Source organism: Vombatus ursinus, unplaced genomic scaffold (assembly GCF_900497805.2).
Source record: "Vombatus ursinus unplaced genomic scaffold, bare-nosed wombat genome assembly UNPS02014812.1, whole genome shotgun sequence".
Taxonomy (NCBI): domain Eukaryota; kingdom Metazoa; phylum Chordata; class Mammalia; order Diprotodontia; family Vombatidae; genus Vombatus; species Vombatus ursinus.
The window spans coordinates 49244038-49261630 of NW_020954590.1; the positions used below are offsets into that span (position 1 = coordinate 49244038).

General features: G+C 39.4%; 1 protein-coding gene across 1 annotated transcript in view; it reads left to right on the plus strand.

The window, feature by feature from the left end:
• LOC114054313 (collectin-12) overlaps positions 1-17593 on the plus strand; it is a 231053-nt gene that overhangs the window by 168017 nt on the left and 45443 nt on the right. The gene's annotated exons all lie outside the window — the stretch shown is intronic.

Genomic DNA, 17593 nt, shown 5'->3' on the forward strand with positions numbered 1-17593 from the left:
ATTATAAGTTCACATCTTTATAATGTTCTCAGTTTACAAAGTACTTTTCTCACAAAAGCATCGTGAAGGGGGTAGCATTGGAATTATTGCCACCATTTTGCCCAAATAAGTGCAGATTCTGTGAATATGGCAACACTGGAAGCTTCCAGAGTACAACTGTCACCCAAGGCAGATTACATCCAGTCAAATGACTAGGGGATAAATCTAGGGCATTGTTTGAAGCTCATTGAGATTAAGATTTACTTGCTCAGATCACACAGCTAGTGAATGTCAGCAATGAGATCTGAATCCAAGTCTTAGTGACTCCAAGCCCAGAACCCTATCCACCTCACCACCTCTTATATTTCGTCATCATCCTAAAGATGAAGAAACAGAAGCTCAAATAGGTTTAGTGACTTGTCCAAGGTCACATAGTTTTTTCCTGATTCAACCTAGCATGGAATCTCTGTAGCCCAATGGGGAGAATGGATGTATTGTTCTATGAACTCTCCTAGACTCCACTGGAATGCAAATTCATTAATAGCAAGAAGAGCATTTTCAGGCAATCCCCCCTCCCCCCATTACTTTGTTGTTCATGGCCAGTTGTCACTGTTGCCACATATCTGCCATCTTCCCATCCTGCCTAAGTAAATAATCATATATTTTTTCTATTTTTCTCTGAGAATATTTTTTCAGTCTCTGTTCTGTGTCTCCTTCCATCCTATTCTTGATCCTGTGTATTGCAGGAAACCAACTTCTGGACTAAAGGATCCCACGTGAGCCTGACCCATCTATCAGAGACCTCTGGTTCTTTCATCTCCACTTTCATAAATATCAGTCAGGCATGATTGTGCCCAATTACAATTGACTCTGGAGCAGAGGTAGAATTGTCAGAATGGATCAGATCTCCAGAACTAAAAAGAATCTCTGAGGAGAGCCAACCCCTAGATTTTACAGATATGGAAACAGAACCCCAGAAAGGTACAGTAACTTGGCTTAAAGGACTCTCAGGTAGTCGTAACAGAGACATGACTGGAATTTCATTCTCTTGCTTTCCAGCCCGGTGTTTCTTCAGTTTCCAAATGCCAGTCCCGATCTCCCTCACTAAGCTCAAAGCCAGATTGACTTTACTTTGTGTAATGCTAGCTGCTTTTAAAAGCTTGCAGCTCAATGTTTACGCACGTTCCAGAGCTGTACGTTGCACAAGCAAATTAGAACCTCTGACTTTACTAGCCCCGTCACAACCACAGCTGCACGAGGGCTTTTTCTTTTCTTGTCTCTCCATTTGCCTGTAGTACACGTTCTTCTCCTTTACTAGGTGTTGTTTATTAGGTGTTTTCCCCTAAGTGCTGTATAAAACTGACAGATTTGTTTCAAGGCAGCCAGTAGGCTCAGATTTAGTAGGTGGTTGCCTTTACTAGCTCTGCTGCTGCTGTTGCATAACTGGTTTCAGGAAGGAAGAAGCAATGCAGAATGGTCAGACCTGGAAATCAGAACTGCTGTTTGCTCCTATTTCAGGGACAGCTGTTCAAAGACTTTGGGTGAGCCGCCAATCATGTCTCTGGAACTCACTTCTGATAATCTTCAATTTCCTCAGGAAAATCTGCAGGATAATAGTAGAACCTTTTCTTGCCTCTTTTTGTGCAATGATAATGTTGCTAACCTATCATTAATACGGTACAAGCCTTAAGTTATTTTCCTAATGGTCTTGACAGGTTAAGGATGGTCCACACACTTTCTGACTAAGGGCATAAATTTGTGTGATGGCTTACATTGTCCAATCAACTACATGATGCAAAGATGTGCTCTACTATGGAATATCTCTAGTGGAAGTCTGCTTGTTCCCTTCTAAGTACCCTCAACATATGTTTATCTTTAACAATAAGATTGTGCCCACTTTAAAAATGGATTTTCCTCTTTGGTCTACTGTATATACTGAAAATGTAAGAAAATAAAAGTGACTCAGGCAATGTGGTCCAGAATATGTTCCTTAACATTTCATATAAATAATAAAATAGGCATGTAACTCAGTAGTTACAGATGGGTTTTTTTTACATCTTTTATGGTAGTAACCAAGTCTGAGAGGGCTTCCACACTTTCAAAATCTTCTCTTTCAGATATATTGAGATTTGATCTTACAATGTCCTCACAATTGTCACCTCCAGCATGAACCCACCCTGTTCATTTGGTCTAGTTCAGCTGCTTTTCCATCTTTATTCTCTTCCATTTCATTTCTACCTTCTCCGTAAGCACTAACGGTAACTCCACTGTCTTGGATAGTGAAAGAGTTTGTTATAAAAATCTTTGCTGATCTTTTCCATCTTTCCTGTGTATGCTGTCCTCTTCCAGCTTCATCATTAAATGACTTTGGGACAACTTTGCTTAGTTGGGTCTAAGCTTTCTTTAAACTAGTGTTACCGTCTACTGCTCCTCTTTGCTTTATGATGTGATACTTCATATAGTCTCCTAAAACCATTCTTTGTAATATTTTACAAGTGAGTTGATATCAAGACAGGCATTGCCTTTGACTGCCATATATCTCTGATTTCTAAGGAGGTCACAAGTTTGCTAAGATGGATTTTAGACTCTTTGGTCTCTTTAGTTTGGCTATTGATTTATATCGGTAGTATATTAATATATTTATATCAGATTTATATCTAATCTAGAGTCTTCTATTTTTTTCTCAAAGTATTCATGAGGAATAGGCATGAAGCTTCTGTGCAGTCTACTAATCTTTGTCTACTCTCATTCTTAACTCCTATTCTACTCTTGATCCCTATTCTCCAGTGTGTTTGGTTTGGGGTTTTTTTTTTTCAGGGGGTTTTGCCATTTCTCCTATTCCCATTTTTGCATTGAAGGCACTGAGTATCAAAGTATATGTTGATTTAATTTGAAGGGTCTTTATGAGTTCTTCCTAAAAGTTCTCAGCTTCTTCATCTTTTGAAATAAATGGTGGTAATTAAGCTGCAATTACTTTCATGGTGGTCTTTTTGCAAAGACTTATCATGAGCACTGTAATAGGAGAGAACCAAGTATTTCAGAAAATTATTTTTCTTCTTGCCTTTGGATGCATGATAAAAATCAACTCCATATATCCAACTATTAGAATTTATAGAATATCAGATGGAAGGGACTTTGGAGGTCATCTAGTCCAAACTCTTTATTTTGTGGAAGGAGCTAATAGAGTATTCTTTCAACTGGGCATTGCTACCTCCCAAAACACATGAACCACTTAGACCTTCCAGAATGGGGTGGAAAATCACCCACATTATCAATACAGATAGAAGTACCATCTTAGCCTGAAATTGTCAAGGTGTAGATGATCTGTCATTCTTACGGTGACTATGCTGAATGTTGTTTCATTGTCTGCTCAAACATACCAATTACCTTTGGGGAATGTGCTATTGCACATTTTGCAGTAATACTTTTCTGACATCTGTTCTGCTCTCAAAAATTTATTTACATAGTGTTTTGCAAGTAAATTGTTTACACTTGTTCGTCTATAAATGTAACTGTTTCTCTCACATCTGAAAATCAGCTTCTTTGTTTAATTCAGTTGTTTGTGAAGCCTTTGCAAAGGAACAGCAAAGCTAATGAGTGTCCATTTTCTTATTCATTTTATTCTATTATTCTATTCATTAGCTCTTCTATTAAAGTCTTACTCTGATAGGAGTCCCTCTGAACTGTTATTCTATTTTATTCATCTTATTCTATTCATTAGCTCTTCTCCTGAAGTCTTACTCTGATAGGAGTCCCTCGGAATTCTCAAAAACCTATGTTAGCAGGACGTGAATCCTGAAAGGACATACCAAACTAAAAAATAACCTTCAAAGTCAGGCCTTTTGGTAGGTATCCCTATCATCCAAAGGCTAGCCTAGTTAAGTTCAGAAAGGTGTATTGTTGATTGACCACTGGGCATGAATGTTTTCAGTGAGGTAACTCATGAAGTAGCCTTTACTAAGGCATAAAGGGATTGTGATTATATCAGTGGAGGGAAAAAGTACCCACAGAATCTAGAAATAAACGTTTAAATTTAATGGTTACTCTCTGTACTACTATTTATTTCTGGGTTTATTTTCCAGTTTGCATTTTGGGGCATTAAAAAAATCATAGTTGTCTGACTGATGAGTGCATTTTTTTACTTCCTCATCTGACTGTCCCATTTTAATAATGAGTATGTTACTAGATGAATGGGTTCTACTTCAATGGATCTGTGTGTAAGCTGCATTCCCAGTCTTGGTGGTCTCATTAGCCTGTAAAATAGCTCCCTCCCATTGCCCTCATTAGTTTTCTGCATTCTTTTGCTCATTTAGGTCATTTCCAGTTAAGTGACTCATTTTTCACTCAGGTTTCATAACTAAGTCCAAATTTAACTGTCCCAAAACAGTTAACCAGATTGTTGCTATAATATCCTAACACTAAGATCTGTCTACTTTTCTCTGTTTTCATTTTTTCTTATTCTGAAGAGTCCTCACTCTTATTACAGAATCACAAAATTCGGAAGTTGGAAGCGACCTCAGCAGCCATCTAATTCAATCAATACATGAAAGGAATGCTCACTGTAACGTCTGACAAGTAGTCATCTGAGTTCTGCTCAAAGACTGCCAAGGAGACCCCTCAAGGAAGTCCATTCTCCTTTTGAGACAGGAATTCGTTAGGAAATTTTCCTGACATCAAGCCTAAATTTCCCTCTGTACAACATCCTCCTGGTTCTACCCTCTGGCGCCCGAAAGAACAAATCTAATCCTTCTCTCCCCTAAAAATCCTTCAAATGCCAAAGATAGCTATCATCCCTTCTCCAGTACAAATTGGGCTAAAAATGCCCAATTTCTTTAATTGATCCTCACACGACATGGACTCAAGGCCTTTCACCATTCCAATTGCTCTCCATGAGCCACTCTCCAGCTTATCAGCCTCTTTCTTAAACTGAGGTGCCCTGAACTGGACACAGCACTAAATGAAGCCTAATGAAGGGAGAACTATAGTGGGACTACCACTTCCCTTTGCCTCTCTAAATGAAGTCTAAAAGCTCAGTAGTTTTGTGGGGTTTTTTTACTGTTATATCACACTGCTGACTTTTATTGAGCTTATGGTCCACTGAAACTTTCAGATTTTCTTCAGAATATGTACTTTCCAACCATGCCTCTCCCATCTTGTATTGATGCATTTACTTTTTCATGCCCAGATGTAATCCTTGTTGAATTTCATATTATTAAATTTAACCCAGCGCTATAGCCTGTCAAGGTCTTTTTTGGATCTTGATTCCAGTCAGCTAGGATATTAGCTATTGCTCCAAACTAAACACATCATCTGCAAATTAGATGTCTTTATCTAAGTCCCCAATTTAAAATGTTAAACAGCACAGGGCCAGGGTTACCCACAGGTCTCTGTGTTACCCACTGACATTATACCATGAACAATTACTCTTCAAGATTTACCATCCAACCATTTCTGAAAACATCTCATATTATCATTTGGTCCACATCTCTCCATACTCTCAACAAAAAATAGTATGAGAAACTTTACCAAAAGCTTTGTTAAAATCTAGTTCAATTATATCCACAACATTTCCCTCATCTATTGGTTTAGTAATCCTGTCAAAAAAAAAAGGAAATATAGTTAGTTTGACATGACCTGTTCTTGATGCAGCCAGCCTAGTTCTTTGTAATCACTGCTTCCTCTTTCTAGAGTTTGTCCCCTTTGTAACCATCCATTCTGTACCTCAGTTTCCACAGTTATAAAATGGGGGTTATCATTCTTAGATTATCTACAATGCCTCCCAAGAATCAAAGAAGTCCGAAAAGAAAGAGACTTTGGCTATGGTCTAGTACAAACCCATTACTTTACCAATGAGGATCTCTAGGCCCCAGATGGGGTTAGTGGCTTCCCAAAGTCACACTTGTTTCCTTAAACTATGCACTCAAACAATCTTATATTAAAATTTTCATTCATTTCCCTCAAGGAATTTAAAATCTTACAAAGAGGGCTAAGTCCTGTAAACAAATAACTATGTTATGGAGTAGAGTGTAGTTAGTGCAAAGGACAGGTCCAAATAAAATGGATAGATAAGTATCCAAGGGTCAAAGGCATTGAGTAGCGGTAATCCTGAAAGATTTCAGAAGAATGATTTTTTTGAGTAGGATTTTGATGGAGGAAAGGAATCTGTTTTAATGGAAAGGATCACTTCAATCAGAAGCAATGGCATAAGTCAAAATTAAGAAGGAAAAATAAAAAAAAACAGTGGTCCAAGGACAGAGAGCAAGTTTGCTTGATGAAAATGGAGAGTCTGAGAAGGAAGGTAGAAAGATAAGAGAAGGCCATTTAGAAGACGGTCTTGAAACCCAAGCTAAGGAATTTAGATTGTCTCTGATTAGCAATAGGGAACCACTGTGAATTGCTTAACAGTAGAGTGACATGATCAAGGTGATATTTGAAAAGAAGATAATTCTTGCCAGTGTAAATAGGACAGATTAAAAGGAAAGAGCCTAGGGGCAAGCTCATTATAACTCAGGTTTTTTAATACAATTTCTTCTACACTTCTTTCTTTCCATTGTGACCTCTTCTACCTTGTTTCCTTCAACTCCAGCTGTCAGTTCGTCTTTGGCCTCCTGGCATTTGTCATGGTTTTAACAGTTCATTGGTCCCTATGGAGTTTGACTCTGAGCTCTTCCAGTATACCAGAAACTTCAAAAGAGTTCAACAGACACAGCCACATTACTATGGTTTTAGGCTTAACCTGAGCAAAACTCTCAAGAGCCTTGTGGCTTCCCTTCTCCTCCCAACCCACCCACCCCTAATCCCACATTCCCCAACATTCCTGCCTCACTTAGAAGTGCTTCCCCTGAGACATAAACAGCCCTCTTTTTGGCTTTCTAGAAAAAGTCAAAGGCGTATGGGCTTTGTCTTGTTCAGGGCAGTAGGAAGGTGATTTAACCCTGTATCTTGTCAGAGATCATGAGAACTTACTTACTTGGAAGCGATGGAGGAATTGACTAACCCTTTTAAAAGTGTCCCCACAAAACACTGACAAGAGACAACACAGTTCATCTAAGACTCTGGCAAAGAACCTGGCTTATTATGTCTAGCTTTTGCTACTCCTTTCTGAGAAAGCTTTGGCTACCAAAACATGAGATGTTTTGCTTTCCTTTCCTTTTAATGAGTGTCTCTTAATTAAACCATAGGTGTAACCTGATTCAACAATTTCTCTTCCCTGAGTGGCTTTGCTTGTTTTTTTTTCTTTTCCCGTTGGGAGATGAACTCAGAAATTCCACTTTAGCTACATATAATTAAAAGAGGTGACCACTCATTCACTGTACACTGTATGTGTTGGAATGTGGCACAGTGGGAAGAGAGCATTGTATCTGGAGTCAGGCTTCCTATGTCTGAATACAGATTCCATTGGTTACTTGCTTTGTCACTTAAGCTCTCTGGATGATAGTCACCTCATCTGTAAAATGGAAGATGGGTGTGCACTAGATTCTAGCTCTAAATCCTATGGCTTTCTGTAAAATGTACCACACCAGGCTTTTGTTTGAGCTTTCTTCAAAATACCTATTCAGTCCAATGTATTGTCATAGCCCCAGATACCCAGCAGCCTCTGAGTAACCAGGCTGAAGCTAAACTTTTATGTACCCTTTTAATTAAGAGATTCAGTATTTAATCACAGTACGGCAATGTTCGCCCTATTGTTTGCCACATAATGAAAAAGTTAGGGCTGTTGAAATGTATCAATAAGACAATGGACAATCCATTCAGCGTCCTTGGAATAAAATGAACAGGAACTGAGCCAAAAAGAAAACCAACTGGAATATACAAAGATGTGAGACATCTTGGTTGGGCAGCACACAGTCAGTGAGGGGAGCTCTCCCAGCAATGAGAGCATTTGTATTTGGTGCAGGCAAGGAGAAATTTCTCACAATGCAAATGAAAACCACTTGAGAGGAATAATGGCGTTCCTGTGAGACTCTATATGCTATAGCAAAGGCAAGAAAGTCTCGCTGAAGGTGTCTTTGAAAAGGACAACTTTCATGCCTTGCCTGTTTTGTTTGTTTTGTTTTTAATGAATCATTGAGACCAAGCAAGGATTGGGTCTTTCTGCTTCTTCTCCTGGAGATGAAGCTTTCCTTGATGCCAAAAATTACCCCCTTTAAGTGCATAGGATTCAAAGCTTAGGGTGAAAACTGAGGTGTTTGGTCTCTCGTCAAACCTTCTTCTTAACATTTTTCCTAGTCTGAATATATTTTTAATAAATAAAGAAACACTGTCTTGCTTTGTTCACTTTATACAGAAAGTGATTTTCATTTCCAATCCCTGTACTGTTCCCATTTTCATGATTTTCCACACGGTCTAGGAAAATTGGCATAACAAGGTAAATGGATGTCCAAAGCAGAGAATGACATTTGGAAAACTGAATTACTAACTAATAAATAATAAAAAAAATTTTTTACTAAATAAATACATGTCCTGTCATTTAGTAGATAGCCATTATAAAAAGACAAAGCTAATTCTTTGTGGGCTAAAGTCAAATGTTTCTTATACTTCATTTCTGTTCTAGTGGCATCTAGTAATGTTGAAGTGGCTGACCATGACTTTAGTCACTCTACTACTTTGTTGCCTTTGAGAGCACATTAATTATACGAATTGATCTGAATCATCAATTCTGGCTCTAGAGCCAGATCACTCTCCAAAGCTTATGGGAATACACCACTAGGTAGTAGATTAATAACCTTATAAAGAACCACATGAAAAATAAATGGCAAATCTCAGATCCAATCTTGTGGTTTACTGGATTCTGAAACCTACCAGCTTTCTGAGGCGTGCCTTCAGTAATCTGATCCATGTAATGATCCAGCTCAGATGTGTACTTGTGATAATTAAAACAGACTCAGTAGCCACCCCTACATACCAAGTCCTATAAAATTTGCCCACTTTCCCAATGAGGAAGGGCATTTGTCAGCATTTATCCACCTTCAGGAAAGAGCTGAAGTCCCCTAATTGATGATGGATATAGAAAAAGAAACGTTAGTAAACATGGACTGTGTGGGTGTGGGGGGCTGGGTTCTTTTTTTTTTCTTTTTTTTTCAAAAATTATTCTGAATCACAGACTGGAATGAAACCTGGGCCACAAGCTTAGGGAAGGTTCTTTATGGAGAACCATAGCGGAAAGGAATTCTCCTCTATGCTGAAATATTTGTCTCTGTGAATTATCCTTCCAGTTGAGTTTGAGGCAATCTCCCTAAACATTTCCTCCCCCTTTCTTCTTTTCACTTTAGATATGTGTCATGGGACACATTACTGTAGATACTTGGAGTTTTGACAATGAGGCCAAATTCTTAACCTTTATGGTTCTCCAGGAGGATACTCAATGAGTTAAACAAGATGCCTATAGCTTGAATTGGTCTCCAAACTTCACCTTGCACCAGAAACTTGGATTCTTTAAGATGTATAAAACAAGAGCCAAAAAATGAGTTCAGTGGGAAATGTTTCCATAGGGCCAAGTGTGAGGATGATACACAGGCTTCCATATGCTGTTGGGGCCAGGTTTTTTGATGAGCCAGATCTCTCAGGGGCAGAGGGCAAAAATGCTTCACTTCCTGAAGTAGAATCTCTTATCTTCAACCCTCTGCAGAACAAGTAATCAGGAATCTGCAGATGAGTGTCTTCCTCTTTCCCCCTATCCTCAGGAACCCCCATGTGAGAACAAAGTCCCTAGTATCTTGAAAGTAATGCTAAGAAAATAAACACTACAAAGACTGGTAACAGGGGGATGTCTCTCTTGCATGTTTTTGTGGCCATCTTGGTTCAAGGGGAAGGGGGGTGCCCCAGATATATGAGCCAGCAGGATCTCTTTGTAGCAAGTTTAGTGTGTTTGGCCAGATGTCCTCCCAGTGGAGGGCAGACAGAGAAAGAGAAAACAGAATTCTTATTAAAAATAAGTCACGGGAGGAAAAAAACACAGAGAGAAAGTGTGTCAAGTGGAACAGGGGCCCATGAGGTGCCATCTGATATTGATTAAATGCTGATAAAGTCAACAGAGAGAAATGCACATCATGAGGAAGTGACCCTGGCTCTTCGGAATGCAAACCAGTGACAAATGTCTGGGAGCCAGTCTGCATTAATACCATATGTATTTGATACAGTGCTGAGAGCCCAAAGCTCAAAGGAATAGCAAAAGAGTATGATCTAGCTGAAAGAACACCAGGTGGGAGTCAGGAAACCTGGGTTTTAGTCCCAGAATTTAGTCCCAGAGACTCTGCCACTAATTAACTCTGTAACATTGATCAAGTTACTCCACCGCTCTATGCCTCAGTTTCCTTTTCTGTAAAATGAGAGTTGATCTATGTTCTAAGGTCCCTCGCAGCTCTAATATTTTATGATTGCTAAAAACTAGTTCCCCTAACAGGTGATTTTCATTTATTATCCTCAGGGACAACAATCTTTCATTGGTTCTGAAATTCTTCCAAATCAGTATAATAGATCAGAGAGGAGAGGAATGGAAAAATAATCCTCTTGGGTCCTAAAATTCGAACACAGAGAAACTTTTCAAAAGACCATAAATGTGACTTCCTGTCTCTCTCTATTTGACATCTCCCGAGGATGAGACCCCATTTTGTGCCTCTGTGTTTTACAGTAGGACATGCTGATGTGAACATAAATGGGAAGGAAGGAAAGCACAAGGCTCTTTGACTACATGCTTATAGTACTTTCTCTATCAGCCAATTTCAAAAACATCTTCACTATGACATTGAGGTTGGGTGATACCTAATCCCATTGTAAAGAATGTGCATTCCTTAAATAATTGCTTGGGTTTTTTCTGGGAAATTTAACCATTTTTTAAAAGAAAAAAAGAGACAATGGGTATAGAACTATGGAGACTGCACAGTATAGATGAGTTTGTGTCAGAGAATGAATAATGCAGTCTGTATCTAAAATTTGACTTGGGCTAGCATAACACCTGTCAAAGTGATGAAAGGTAAAAGCAAAAGTTCCTGTTATATACCACCGGAAGTCCTCTGTACAGCTTCAGGGGGCCTCCAACCTTGTCCAGGTGTGTTTAGTTCATTCATTCATTCATTCATTTAGTAAGTATTTGTTGCGTGCCAACTATATGCCTAGTATCATGCTAGGTGTTTCAAAGGATCCAAAAGAAATGCGTCTTATGTTTGACTTTAGCCCCATTTTCTCAGGCCCATGTCTTTTACATTTTACTACACACACAAGGTTCTCCTGAGTAACCTGAGGGGCTTAAGGAATCTTTCTTCTCTACCATTGGCTTGAGCCTCCATTGACTGTGTTCTCCCTATTTTAGGTCCCCATTGATTAGCATCCTAGCTTCATTTAACCACTTAATGGATTCACTTTTACAAAGAAATATTTACTTCAAAGATATAGTGAGGACAAATATACAAACATTACCCTTAATACCTCAAAGGGCATAATCTTCTCACCACCACCCACTCCCTACCATACTGCCTCTCTCACTGGGAAGGGTAGGAAGTTCAGGCTTGCAGATTAGCTCCGTTTCTACATAGGATTAGTTCCACCAAATTCAGGTTCCTGGGCCCCGGACCTTTGTTCCTCAGGCTTTTGCTTCTGGGCTGTCTGTGACCTGGACTCCATAGCTCAGGTTTCCAGGTCAGAGGTTCCATTCCCTCCACCTAGAACAGAAAAGGACAAAGGAAAAAGTCAAAATCCTAGACCCATTTCTCAGGGACATGTGGCCCAAAAGGAGATGGGGAGAGAATTGGACGGAGGAGGTAGCCTTTGGGCCTTCCTTCACCTGTTACTACACAATGTCATCTGTCATGAAAGAATCCTTCACCCTCAGAGAAGAATGCAGAAAAGCCCCAACTATATTCAGGCAGTTTTAAAGGTGCAAACAACCCAGCCACATGTCCAGTGGAAAAAAGGTAGCTCCCAGCCATGTGGTAGGCCAGTAAAGAATGTTCATGCATGCTGAAGTCCTCTGTTCTCCCAGAATCAGGTACCCCCATGTGAGTGATTCCATCCTTGGTAGCTAAAGAATGTGCCAAACCCCTGTTACAAATGCTAGAACTTAAAATCCAAGTAGGAGAAGAATACACATACGTGAATTAAGTAGTTCTGTAAAGAAACCCATGATTAAATGCCAAAAGAAAAGGTTTGGCCAGTGAATACAAAGGATGTGGAAGATCACTGTTGGTCAGAGTAGGCAGAAAAGGCATCAGGAAATGCTTGGAGTTTTGGTCCTTGAATGAAGGGCACTCTTTAGATAGGTAAAAAGCAGGATGTTCCAAGTATAAGGAATAATCTGAACAATCTCAGAGCCCAGGAATGAGTTTAATGTTTTCAAGCAGTAGTAAAGAGATTGGTTTGGCCTGGGTGAAAGTTTCCTCTGAAGGACTGGTGAGAATTGGATGGAGAAGTTTGGGCCAGATTATAGAAAGGTTCTGACTTGCCAGACTCAGGAAAATTCACATTATTCTCTAGCTAATATGGATGTTTTTATTGTTTTTAAGTGGGACAGTGATACGATGAAATTACTATTTGAGAAAGTTTAGTCTAGTAGTGAAGGCAGCTAGATGGCTCTGTGGATCTAGTACTGGACCTAGAGTCGGGAAGACCTGAATTCAAATCCAACCTCAGACATTTACTAGCTATGTGACCCCAGGCAATTCACTTAACATTTGTTTGCCTTAATCCACGGAGAGGGAAATGGAAAACTACTGCAGTGTCTTTGCCAAGACCTGATTATGGGGTCACAAAGAGTCAGACAGGACTGAATAATAACAGCAGTCTAGTAGTAATATGTAGGATGAATTTCAATAGAGAGACAGAGAAACCAGCTAGGAGATATTTGCAGTTATCCAAGAGTGAAGTGATGAGGACTTTAGGGTTTTGCCTGTAGGATTGGAGACAACATGTGTGAATTAATATGATGATGAATTGCATGGCAGGGGGATGGGGGGGCAAGGGAAAGGGAGAGGGGGAGCAGGAGGGAAGGAGGAAGGGGGTGAAGTTCAAAGGACAGAGTCAAAGGTGACTCAGAGGCTGACTTCCTGGACAACTGACTAAAATTGTGGTGATAAGATTGATGGAAATGGGAAAGATAGAAGAAGGAACTAGCTGATTTGCCAAGGAATATGATAAGTTTAGGTTTGAATATGTTGAGTTTGAGTTGACATTAGGATGTTCAACTGAGAATGCTCAACATGCAAATGAAAATGGAAACTAAACTCAGGTGAGAGAGAGGGGCTAGAGATTGAAAGTCATATGCATAGGGATAATATTGTAGTAAGTGATAAGAAAGTACCAATTAACAAGGAGATTATTTCCCAGATCTGTTTTTCTCTTGGGGAGCTGCACCTCTTTCCCCTGTCCCCTAAATGTGTTTGCTAACAGAATTTCTTTTTTGAGAACATCTCATCATCCTTGAGCCTATAAAAACTTGGGCCACAAGATTCTAGTTATCCTTTCTCTGAACTCTGAAATCCATCCCCTCCACCCTGTTCTCTATAATCTCTCCTCTTGGCAACTACACCCATTCCTATGTCTTCAGTTATCACTTCTATGCAATTGACTCCTATGTAGTATCCCCAGCCTCTGAGATCCACTCCTGCATTTCCAGCTAGATATCATCACCTGGGTGTCCTGCCAATATCTCAAACTCAACATGTCCAAAACTGAGCTCATTCCCCCTCTAAAGGCTATCTTCATTCCTTCTCACTTCTCTATTTTTGCCATTGTCACCACCATTCTTATAATCACCTGGGCTAAAAAACCTTTGAGCCATCTTTAACTCATTCCTCTCCCTTACCACCTCTAATCAATTACCATATCCTTTTGATTCTACCTCCACAATACTTCTCACATCCATCCTCTCTCCTCTTCCACTGCTATCATCCTAGTTACAGCTTTCTAATGCGTCTGCTTCCTCCATTCTCTTCCCTTGTCCAATCCAGTCAGTCATCAAGCACATATTAAGCACTAATTATGTGTCAGACAGTGCTAAGCACTGTGGATATAGAGAGAGGCAAAATACTGTCTTTGCTCTCCAGGAGCTCACATTCTAATGAGAGAGACAACAGGTAAATAACGAGGTAAATATAAGACATATATATGTTTGTCTATCTATCTATCTATATATATATACACACACATATATATATTCACATATATATCTATACATGTATAAAGTAGATGGAAGGTGTGTCAGAGGGAAGGCAATAAGGAAAAAGGAGAGGGGGCTACAAGAGGCTCCCTGGAGAAGGTAGGATTTAAGTTAAGTCTTGAAAGAAGCCAAAAAATGAAGACCCACAGCTGGAGATGGAAAGCATTCCAGGCTTGGGGGACAGCCAGTACAAAAGCACAGACAGGAAATGGGGTGTCCTGGGTGAGGAACAGTAAGTAGACAAGCATGACTGCATTTTTAGGGGTATGAAGGGAAGTAAAATATAAAAGGACTGGAAAGGTGGAAAGGGGTCAAGTTGTGACAGGCTTTAAATGCCAAACATAGAGTTGTGGCTGTCTGAGTAGAAATCAGGGAATCGGGGCAGCTAGGTGGTGCAGTGGATAGAGCACCGGCCCTGGAGTCAGGAGGACCTGAGTTCAAATGTGACCTCAGACACATAATACTTCCTAGCTGTGTGACTCTGGGCAAGTCAACCCCAATTGCCTCACTAAAAAAAAAAATCAGGGAATATATACAACAGACATTATGAAGGAAGAAACAAGATTTGGCAATGAATTGCACAAATGAGGTGAGTGAGAATGATAAGTCAAGGACAAGCTGAGGTGGAGTCAGAACACCTAGGAGGGTGGTGGTGCCCTCAATAGCAATAGAAGAGTTGGGAAGAGGGGAGAGTTTGAAGGGGAAGATAATGAGTTTAGTTTTAATCTTGTTGAACCTGAGATATCCAAAAGGCAGTTGATGATACATGACTGGAGCTCAAAAGAATGGCTGGATAAATAGATTTAGGAATCACTTGCAAAGAGACAAATAATTGAATCCATGGTAGTTAATGAGCTCACCAAGTGAGATGTTATAGAGGGGAAAGAGGGCCCAGATTAGAACCTTGGGGGTCACCTACAGGTAGTAGGCAGGACATAGAAGAATACCCAGCAAAAGAAACTAAGAAAGGAGTGGTCAGACAAGTAGAAGAACCAGGAGAGAACAGTGTCATGAAAACTTAAGAGACAAAAGTATCCAAGAGGAGATGGTGATCAAGTATCAAAAGTTGCAAAGAAGTCAAGAAGGGTGAGAATTGAGAGTTTTTTTAAATAGATTTGCCAATTAAGAAACCATCAGTAACTTTGGAAAGGTCAGATTCAATTGAATGATGAAGTTGGAAGCCAGAATGCAGAGGATTTATAACTGAGTGAGAGGTGAGGAGGTGTATGCATCAATTACAGATCTCAAGGTATTTGATTATATATCAATTATTACAAGAATTGTTTATATATCAGTTATAGATCTCATGGAATTTAGCCAAGAAGAGGAAAAGAAAAGGAGCAACAGTTAGCAGCAGTTCTAAGAAGGGTGCTTTTTAAGGATGGGAGAGACATGGACATATTTGTAGCCAACAGGAAAGGAACCAGAAGGTAGGGAGAGACTGAAAATTAGAGAGAGAGAGAGAGAGAGAGAGAGAGATAGTAGAAATGATTGTAGGGGCAATCTTCTGGAAAAGATGGGAGGAGATAGGATCCATGTAGAGAAGTTTGTGAAGAACCACCTCTTCATCAGAGGCAAGATCTATCCTTCATTCATCAGCCAGAGTAATCTTCCTACATCTCATATGTGACTATGCCACATCCCTTAGCATAGATCATTGTACATAATATGCCTGATGAGTTTTTGCTTAAAATGTTCGTTAGAGGAAAAGCATGCAAAGAGAACCAACAAGGGTAGAGGTCATTAAGGACCTATAGGAAAGCCTGGGGTCAGGAAATAGACTGAGTATGCTAAAAACAACAGGATCCTGGTTACTTTACAAGTAAGCAAGGGTTTTCCTCTCCCAAAAAGAGAAGGAGGTTGGGGTGGGGAAGGGTGAAGGAAGGGAAAATTGGAGTGTATAGAACCTTGTTTATGCTTATCCGTACAGTCAACACAATTAATTGCCAAATGAAAAATGAAGGCATTGGGTCAGCAAATATTTGATCCAAATTGTTTGTCTTAAGCAGCAAAATCACCAGATTGAATCCATTCAACTTTTGCCTACGACCCAGAGGCATGTGACACAAGAAGGCATGGGTGTGCCCAAAAACTTAAATTTCAGTCATTATAACAGTCTGTTTTTCTCATCATTTTACAACAAACAGGGCCGAAGATGCTTTTCCACCAAAGAATGTTGCTGTGTATAAAATCACAAGCTGAAGGAGAATAACTTCAACTGTTGCTTAATCCCCATCATTTATCCATCAAGAATTATTGAGCACAATTACAATTGATCAGTCACTTATGTACTGTTACTCCCAAGGGACACTATTAGTAAGAGGCACATAGGAAAACAGATTAAGAAAACAAATGCATTCCTGATAGTCTTTACAACATGATTTTCACATTAAAATATCTAGTGTCTCTCTCCTGTGTTTTTCATCAATTTGGATGGAAATTTCCCGTTTTATGGTTTACTTTCTGTATGTACTTACAGAAATGACAGCTGGTTACTACTCAGACCAGTATGTTCTTTAACAGGTTGAAACGACTATACACTCAAACTTTTCCCTCTCACACCAAGAAAGCAAACTCTTTGTCCCAAAACCAGACCATAACTTATAAATACAGAGTAGTATTCCATATCTTACAGATCTTAACAGTCCAAACACAATGGTTAATTAAACATTCTAGTTTTAAAATGATCTGTGAAAATTTTTTTTTAATTTTTTTAAAAATTAAAAAAAAGAGATCTATGTTTTTACTGAGAGGCAGCATGTTATAGCAGATAGAAGACTAAATAGCCTCAGAACCAGGAAGACCTGGGCTCACATTCAGCCTCTGATGTGTACTGATCCATGGGACAGTCACTTAACCTCTCAGTTCATCAGTGACTCTCTAATAGTTACCAATAGCACAAATCAGCTGTTGATTGGTAGAGGAAGTTTACTCACCAGAAATTCCTTAAACCAGTAAAATCACAGGTCTGGAATTTTTTCTATTTTAACTGAGATTCCATTACAACAAATTCCAAAGGACTATATAGACCAGCTTCGAGACCGCAGATTCCCCACCCATGGTCTAGACTGCTACAGGTAGGTAGGTGGCAGAGTGGATAGAATGCCAGGCTTATCAGAAAGACTCATCTCCCTGAATTCAAATCCAGCCTCAGACACTTACTAGCTATGTGACCCTGGGCAAGTCACTTAACCCTGTTTGCCTCAGTTTTATCATCTGCAAAATTAAGGAAATAGCTAGCCACTCTAGTATCTTTGCCAAGAAAACTCCAAATGGGATCGTGAAGAGTCAGACATGACTGAAATAACCAAACAACAACAACAACAACAAAATCTAGACTCTTCCACTGTGCTACAAATTCTCTTTTGTCAAATATTGTGAAAAATAAATGGACTGGGATTTGAAACACTTTTGTCATAGCAATTTTCACTGAAATATTATCATTGTAATGAGATTTTATTCTAC